Consider the following 9,842-nt stretch of genomic DNA (forward strand, 5'->3'; position numbering starts at 1 on the left):
TTACTGAATTTTGTTTTCCAAAAATGAATCTTTTTACTTTTGTGATGAAAACGTCTAAGGTTTTGACTAAATATTCCATGACATTCAGACTTCAAATGTAGCAAAATGCTTTTTTCCATGATTCAGACCTTAGAGGGATTGCAGAGAAGTGAGCTGGCAGATTTTTAAAATGCATGTGAAATTTTGTGTCCTTATATAGGTATGTATTTTTGTTGTCTGTGACATACATGTAAATAGTTTTACTCAGATTTTCATGGAGGGATGGAATTTGTAGAAAGGTTCTGGAGAAAGCAGGACTCATTTCAGTTCTGTTCAATGTAGTGTACAATAACTTCAAATTAGTTATCATACCATATCTGATAAAATGTGCACATGACAGGCCAACAAAACATTAAGTAATGATGAGGCAAAGCATTTATTTGCAGTATCCTAAAATTCTTGTTCTGCAGAGCCCTGGGAAGGAGGGTAAAATTTGTTTATATAGCTAAACAAAGGATAAGTGTATGAAGAGGCAGTTTTATCTCTCCTTGAGGTTTTAATGAGACCAATATTGAAGTACTACGTGGAGAACTAATGTGGATGCACCAAAAAAAGGAAATTGAAAGTCTACAGTATAAATCATCATTAAAATGCCCAGGGAGAATCTCTAATAAAAAGGAAGAGGAATGTGATCTGCCCTGTGTCTGGCAGCAGCTTGGACAAGTTCTCAGCAGGTGTCACACATCCAAGTGGTACCAGGGAACAGGCAGGGATGGATGTGAAATGGCTGCCTCGTACCAGGCAGGGCACTGAGGAGACCACTGAAACTTTCTTTCTCAATGACAAATACACAATTTAAGGGTCAGTGAGAGATGGAATATTAAACTAGATAATCCGATTTTTATACTTCCTTAATGTCAGTGTATCTTTAAATAATAAGTAAAATAATTTAGAAATAAACTGTAACAAATCTATGATTAGAAATTGCTTCAATATTACCTTGCAAAAGGAAGATCCTCCAAGTGAAGCAGATTCTCAAAGCAGCATGGTTGTCCTCTTGTTAAAATAGAGTTGTTCAACTTGCCACAGAGGGCTGTGATACAGAATTTTGTAATTTGAATAAAAGGAACCTTTTAGTTCATTCTGAAACATGGTTGAGATACCTGATAACTTTGATGTTCCTTTGAACTCCATTTTAGCTCACTGCTAGCCAAATGGCTGCTGGGCCTTGCAGATATAGTTCAAAGCCTGATTTATGTTACTGATTAAAAATAATGTAAAAGCCTCTGGAAAAAAGGAAGTCTGGGCACATAATAATGCAGTATAGGGCTACCCACCAGCTTTACTGAGCCATTTACTGGATCTGGCTGCTGAGTTTTGATTCTTACTTACTAGTTTCAGATCTTGGTGAGTGGCAGGAAAAGAAGTTGGTATTGGCACGAAAAACCCACTTTGGTAGTGATGTTATTGTGCAGAGTATTCCAAGTCCTCAGTTTCTCATCTGATATCTAAACAGGATAGTGTATGTAACTGAATACATGTGACAATGGGGAGAAAAGAGATAGTGCTTTCCAGTTGTGCCATTATGGCTCAACCTGTGATGTGACTGTGGTGCTTACAGGTACAGATGGCACTGTCACCAGTACTGCCAGGGGGCTGGCTTTGCCCAGGAGTCCCCACTCTGTGCAGTACAGGGGCAGAACAAGTTCTGAGCTAATGGGGCTGTGACAGGAAAACACTGCAGTTTGTTCTCCAAGGAGGGCTCTCAGGGCCAGGCAGTGCTGCCATACCTGGCTGCACTGCAGAACTGGGTCCCTGGTCCCTCTGGTCCCTCAGCACAGTTTGAAAGTGTCTGTGTGACCTGGACACCCTCTGATAGTGTCCGCAGTACGAGCAGTAATGAATGCTCACAGTGTGCCCTGTTCAAGGCCATAAGAGAGCAAACAAGCCAGATTTCAGGGGTGAGGAACTACAAAGGCATCATAGAACCATGGCCTTTTTCTTAGGCATAGGTGTTCTTCAGTACTGCCTTGGCCACAGCAGCTAGTCCACCCAAACATAAATGCTATTTCTCACACCAAACTTTTTAATTCTAACTTCCTCTTTATGTATGTGTATATATTGTTTATTCACAAGCATGTCACAGCTTCCAGTGGGTTGAAGCAGGCAGTGTGGTATCTCTATTCATACATTTCTGCTTTTTAATAGGATCTATTCAGAGCAAGACAAAAGGCTGATTGAATGCTGGGAGAAATTTTGCATCGTAGAGTCATTTAAATGTGAACTAGGACATTCTCTGGAAAATTACATAAAAATGGCGAGTGACCCTGTGTACAATACTTGCTTTCAACATTATCCAAAGCCAAGACAGCCTTTTGACAGTTACATAATGCAGATGGGTCATGATCAGCCAACTCAGAAATGTTCAGCATTGTGCAAAATGAGAATCACATTTGATGAAGTTGAAGCAAAAAAAAAAGGACAAAAAACCTTTCATTTTCAGTATGTTGATCAATTTTCTAATTTATAATATCCAAATTTAGAAATATTTAGAATAATAGAATCATATAAGACTGAAAAGACCCCCAAGATCATTGAGTCCAACTTTTGAAATTTGATTTGTTTGTTTGACATCTAAATACTGATAGAAACACTGGCAAAGGCTCAAAATAAAAAATCTGGGAGGTCTTCCACCTTCGACACACCTGTTTGCAAAAACATCTGCAAAATATTGTAAATGGCTTGTGAAGCTACAGATGAGGGATCATATCTGCTATTGATCTCTATGAATAACATATGTCTTGATTTAGAGAGATTTTGCTCTGACTCTAAAATAGCCATAGACTGATTTAGTTACAGAACTGAATTCCAGAATTCACAAATCAAATAATTTAGCTCACTGCTAAATCTTCTTGCCACCCCTGCTTTTCTTCCTGCTTTCTCCACTGAAAAAAAATGATGCTTAGGACTTTGAGTTAATGCTTTTCTCTTTCTTATGCCAAAACAGTAATTTTGCAAAAAAATATCAACAAAATATCTGAAAAATTGCGCTTGCATCAGTAAACACCACATGACAGCAGTGTCAGTTTTCTCTCAGTGAAAAAAATAAGGTCTTAAACTACATAGAATTGTGGTGTTTCAGTGTATGTAATTTGTAGTGTGTAAGCCAAAGGCTTTACATACAGATACAGCTATAGAGATGTATAAATATGCATATATAAATAAAATTAACTGCAGTAAAAAGTCTTACAGGTGTATATATATTAATTTTCTGCAGGGATATTATAGTAAAGCTTCTTTGGTATTTCTGCTAATATTTTTTTTCCCTGTAGCCTGAAGAGAAATCTGTTGATGCTGAAGGATAATTTATGGTCCTCCTTTGCATTCTCTCTTTCTCTTCCAGGATGAGACTGCTATTACTAACATGCAGCAATTGTAAAATTATCTCAAATTAATTATACTTTTATGGCATTCCTTCCTTGAGAATAGCTGGCTCTTAATGTAGCCCAGTAAGTATTCCAAAATACTGTAATGCACAATCAGGTAAGAACACATCAACATGGCAACCTTTTTGTAGCTGAGACTACTAAATGGTTTGTTTATACAAACTGGTGCTGCAAGTATTAGAATCTTGATTTTATTATTTTATTATTCACTCTGGTCTATTTTCCCCCTCCTTAAACCTCCTTTTAGTCACAAAACTATTTTATTGTAGTGAAGAAGTGAATTATAAGCTGCAGTGAAAACAAGATTTCCATATCTGCCTTTAGGTTTCTGATTTTGATATGTATAAACTGGATTAGAGGGGTGAATTTTATCAAGAAGGGGGTTTTTTATGTTAAGTCATAAAAAAGGCCTTTACTCCTTGTCATGCAGTCTTCTGCTTCAAGGCTAGCTTGTTTGGATTGCTGCTGCTTTTTGGCAAGATGTGTGCTGTCAGTCTGGAACAAGTATACAAAAGACTGAATGTAAGGAAAGTGAAAATTAGATTTGGTTCAAAACAACACTGAACACTGAAGAAGTTTTGTTTAATACAAAATGTCTTTGTAGCTTGAGTTGTCAATCAGCGCTTATTACCAATATGATTGTCCTGAATTTGATACAAATTAATGTCTTGAGGCTGTTTTTGTTTTGAAGCAGTGCATCATCTCTGCATGTCACTGTGGAGTCAGGGCAAGCACAAATTCAGGCTGAGTGAAAAATGGATTGAGAGTCCTGAGGAGGAGGTGTTGATGAGGTCATGACATGCTTGACATGACCCAGCAATGTGCTTTTGGAGCCCAGAAAGCCAGTTGTGTCCTGGGCTGCATCCAAAGCAGCGTGGGCAGCAGGGACAGGGGGGATTCTGCCGCTCTGCTCTGTTCTTGGAATGTGGAGTTCCGTGTCCTGGTCTGGAGTCTCCATATGTAAAGGACATGGACCTGCTGGAGCAAGCCTGTAGTAGGACACAAAGATGTTCAGAGGGCTGGAGCACCTTTCCTATGGAGACAGGCTGAGAGAGTTGGGGTCATTCAGACTGGAGAAGAGAGGTCTCTGGGGAGATCTTTTTGCAGTCTTTCAGTAGCTAAAGGGGGCTACAAAAAAGACTAAGAGATATTTACAAAGGGCATGGGAAAAGATTCAGGGGACTATAGTGCTTTACAACAGAAAGGATATGAAAATCTTTTTTAGACTTTTATCTTGATCCCAATGAACTTATAAGTAAGAGAATTGCAGAGAGCTTCTGATAATGCTCTTGCTGCACAGAGTATTTAATAGTGACCATCATCTACTTCAAGTCAAAGCAAAAGTACAGACTTATAAATATTTAATCCTTTTCATTTCACTTGGATGAATTAATCTGTATAAGTATAGTGTTTAATAACACAGTACCCTTTGCTGTATTTCTCAAAAGCAGATATTAAAATGCTGCCTGAACTCACTTTGGGTCATTAAACTCCATTTAAATTTTCCCTGTGGTTCTTCACAGTTGAAAATGTTATACTTCACTAACCTCTTTGGGGGCTCAGCTTGATTTTTCCATATTAAATGTAGGTAACTTTTTTATCAATTTTCTGCCAGCCCTTTTTGACTTTGCTCCTCCACTCCATATTGTTATATGTAAAACTGTCCACCCCTAGTGTAGTGTTGTTACATAAAGTTTAGTTAAGGCTCACACTAGACAGGAAACTAACCAAGGCAGAGCCTAAAGCCCACTGTGTTCCTAAGAACCATCCCCACTTAATTCTATCTGTAAGTAGTAATACAAAATACAAAACACCTGGTGACAGAGAGGTCATTTTTCTGTTCCAGCTCCTGTCTAGCAACATTGCAATCAATGGTAAATGTGTACAATACTCAGTTATTTGTAGTAAACTTTAAATATAGGTTGCCATTTCTGTTAATACACAAAGACTGTTTCAACGTGGAAGCAGAACCTTGGATGAAGCAGAAACAAAACATCCAATCCCTTGGAGGATGTTCTTAACATACCCATACAAAAATGTATTTTTTTCTCACAAATATAGGATGAGTTGTGAAGGATTCAAGGGAATAGGTATATACCAACTGTTGTCAGCTGAGGAGAGAAAGTAAACTGTTGATATTCACAATAGTGGTTTGTTGTAAAAAAACCACACAAAATATTAGAAAATATATAGCAAAGGCTGGTGGGAAAAAGAGAGAAAGAGTCTTTATTCACCTGCTTTCTGGAGAATTTAACCAAGTGATTTTAGGAAGGAAAACCTATAAAGACCTCTTAAGACACATAGTGTAAATGTAAAATTAAATGAGGAAAGCAGCCTGATGAAAACACAGTATCATTAAATTTATATTGATTATAAAATGTGAGCAAAGTCAATGTTAAAGTCAGCCAAGATAAATGAGAATTTGCAAATGGTTGATGAAACATGAATATGGAAAAAATAATGCACACAGTGATGATGTCCAAAAGTATCAGAAGTGCCATATTCCCTGCTGTTTGCACTGCTGAAAGCATTAAAATAACACCTTGCATTTCAAATCACAATTACCAGGCCTCTTCTTTGCTTTTGTGCTGAGGAGAAGAGAGGGATTGCTATGGAGACAATATGTAGCTAATAGCTGGAGGGTAGGTGGAATAAATTCAATAAATAAACAGTCACAGCTGAAAAGAAGGAACGAGGGATGACAACCAAGTCTGACAAAAAGCTTCTGATTTTGTACTGAAAATTTGAAAAGGATGTAGAAATCAAACGCTGTCACTAAAAGCTGATAAAGCCATTGAATCAACCTGGGAAAAACATCAGGGATTGATACAGTGTTCAAAATGAGAAGCTAGCAGAGAATCATAGGACCTTTTGCTAAACTCTACAGCTGTTTCTATGCCTTTGAATAGGTCATTTATATTATTACATTCTCTGAACATCAGATTACTATGAAATCCCTTTGGGTTTTCAGTCTGGGCATTGTGTGAGCACTTGCTCTCTCTATTTAGCCAGTTCATTTCTTCCTGTGCTCTTAAAACCACCATAAAGCTGGGCTGGTATGACAGCTGACTCCAAGGGATACAATCAAACAATCTTACAAATCACCTGTTAATCTTAAAAAGCAATTATATGTCTGAGAAAGGTCGTTAAATAATGCATAGTATGGCAGGTGACATAGAGTCACATTAGTGGAAACAACACTGTTACCATGGTTAGTGTGAAAAACATGCCCAAAAGGGGCTGGTGCTTTTGACTGCCACTATTGATTCCAGAAAACCTCATTAGTTCTGCTTCTCAATTAATTATGAAATACTGGAGAAATGCCTGTCATTGTACTTCTGTCAATTAGAATTAAATATAACAAAAGCTTAATCTGTTTTTTGTTTCTGTATTTCTGCCCTGTATAGAGCTCCTGCCCACAGTGTATTATTTACTGTTGATCAACAGAATTATTTTAATGGTGGGAAAGGAAAACTCTGACTGCAGTGATTACCTTCCAGTTGACTTTCTAGGTACCTGGTCTGGCTTCACATGTTTCATTGCACAGCCAGATCATAAATATTTTTTCTTCAGTGACTTTTCCCTCTTTCAATTAGATGTTTTTTAATCATTATCTTGTGCAGTTTTATGTTGCCTTTCCTCAGACTCACAGCCTGGTTCTGGTTCTTTCACTGGCCACGTGTCACATCTCAGGAAAGGAGAAGGGTCCTTTTGGTAGGCAGGAAGAGAAGGATGGAAAGGTTGAAGAGTTGTTGAAATTTTTTTCCTATAGCCTCCAATTCTCCACATCTCTTCTGTCCCAGTTATTCACCCAAACTGCAACTAATCAGGATGACAACTTTGTTAATTTTTTTGGTATTATTTGTAAGAAATTAGCTTTATGCTTTTTATTAGCACAAAGATGGAGTTCTCAGAGTTTATTTGAGTTTCTCATTACTCCTATGTAAAATAATACAAATCATAATGATTTGCAAATACATCTGACAGAACAATGGTTAGAAGATTGTGTTCAGCTCATTTTTCTCCCTGTCATCACCCAGTATCCTTCTAATCAAACGTGGCTGGCAGTGACCTGTAGCAGTTGAGAAGCTGATGTACATTGACTTTTGCTCCTCCTGTTGCAGATACAAAGAAAGTGACTTTGCTGCTGCAAAGAAAGTGTACTGACTGCTGAGGGCAGTAATAGGCTGAGATGACTGGATCCAATAAGTGCTACTAGCCAGGGAAAGTCGTGAGCCCTTTGCTTCATTTGCTGTCATAATTGGTGGAAGTGAGGAAGTGGGTGTGTGGGGTTGAAGGAGGAAATAGGAGGGAGCCAGGATTCATACTGCTAGCACATCTTCATTTTAATGCAGAAGGTATCAGGAGGAGCTGTATTACTCAAAATGTCTTTTACAATGTGTTGGTATATAGTGGATGTGAACATGCATTGTAGAATTTTCTACACAGAGAAATAAAAAGAATCCTCAGATTCTTCCAGGACAATGAAAGCTAGATGTGCTCAGTTCAGTGAACACTGATGTGCAGTAGTACTCCTACTGTGCTCTGACCTGTCTGTCTCAGCCTACACTTTCCATCTCTCTCACCTCTGCACTTGGCTGGCACTGCAGACATTGCGCAGAACACTTGCCCTGTGCTTGGTACCTGTAGGAGTACAGAGAGAGCACCCTGGATCTGGCCACAGGTTTACCTTCTTTTTGGCTCAGGTGGGTTCACAGTGCAAGCTGACATCTGTGCTGCCACAGTGGTTAAAGGTGTCTCCAAACTCCCCTCCCATGACTAACGGGTCAAGACATTTTTTTTACTTCTCATTTTAGCTGTCTAGAAATGAGGTATCCAATCCAAGCTATTTGTCCAGTCATATAAGCAATGTGGAAGAGACACTTCTGAAAGACATTTTGTCTCCTGTTGTGTTCAATCATTTGGGGATTAGATGAGTCACTCCTCAGATTTATCAGACCCTTTCCAGTGATTACAAAGGAAACCTGTATGACTAACCTAGATTGTGACACTTTTCAGATGTTAAAGCTTGAACACAGGGATTCCACCTAACCTGAATGGCAGGGAAATTGGTTGAAGAAATATTTCAGTGAAGGAAGCTGAAATATAGGGCCGCATAGATGGTAAGAAGAAAAGCAATAGAAGTACTAAAACACTAGATCCACATATCATTGTAGTAAATGACTATTGTAAATGAGTTTGTAGTGCAATGAAGCTTTGTTACAAAATGCCATACTACATACCCCAAAAGTGGAGACGTCACGTGGTATGTTAAAACTCTTATGTTTCCACTGAAAAAAGATCCTCCAAGTTAATTAATTTTATTGTTAATTATTATTTATCAATAATTTTAATCATTGTTGCTCATTAATATTTTAATTAATGTGTAAATGTATTTTTGTTTTTTTCATATGTAGTGGTAATGTTTGACAATATTTTAATGGAGTTGAGCTATGGATATGTCTAGGCACAACAGCTCTGTGAGCAAATTATCAACTTTACAAATAAACAGAATTCCACTAAGCACAGCAAAACTGATTTATGCCAACTGTGCTTTTGAAACTATGTATTTTGATGGAAAGCTTTGAAAAAAAAATTCCATTATTTAGAAGGTGTAAAGAGAAATCTGAAAACAGAAATAATTGCTCCATTTAACTGTCCAAGATGAAACACAATTGCGTCTTTTCTTCTTTTGTGCATTCTTATTTATAGCACACAATAAACAAACAGCATATTGTGTAGCTTTGAATAGTTGACACTACTTCAAATAGATGATCTTGACAGCATGCCCAAAGAAATGTTTCGGCTTTAGAGCCTAAAAAATGTGTTTTTTCTGTGAACTAGGTCCTCGTATAGATACATCTTTTAAATTAGGAACACAGTGTTTATTTCGTTGTGGGTGCATTTTTCAAGCTCGTGGTCCTACAGGGAGGACAAGGAGATCTCAGAGAAATGAGTGGAGTGCTGGTTGAATCTCACTGCTCATCTGAAATAGCATGAAAACTGTTCATACAGCTGGAGTGGCTGACTCAGTGCCGTGTTTTCATCTCTAAGAGCAGCGTTAGCTGCCAGGGCTGAGAGCAGGAGGCATGACCCAGTCCCCAGAGTCCCCACGTGAGGCTGTGTGAGCTCTCTGGGTCTGCACCAGCACGGTGGCAATGTGCAGACTGCAGCTGCAGGGTGACCAGGAACCAGGCTCGGGGGTTTGGCATGTGAATATGTTGGTCTGTGAGTTCAGGGTGTATCAACTCCAAAAGAAAACTGTGGCAATCACATTTATATGTTTGTACCAAATGTGTGAGAGGCACCGAGTTTGAAATGCTAGTGACAGTAGAGTGAAATATTAAGGACTGCTGGACTTCCCTTTCTCATGTATTATGCTTACAGCTCACTGACTTCCTCTGCTGCCAGGGAGGT

The sequence above is a fragment of the Fringilla coelebs genome (genome assembly GCF_963513975.1).
Source record: "Fringilla coelebs genome assembly, chromosome: 5".
NCBI classification, from domain to species: Eukaryota; Metazoa; Chordata; class Aves; order Passeriformes; family Fringillidae; genus Fringilla; species Fringilla coelebs.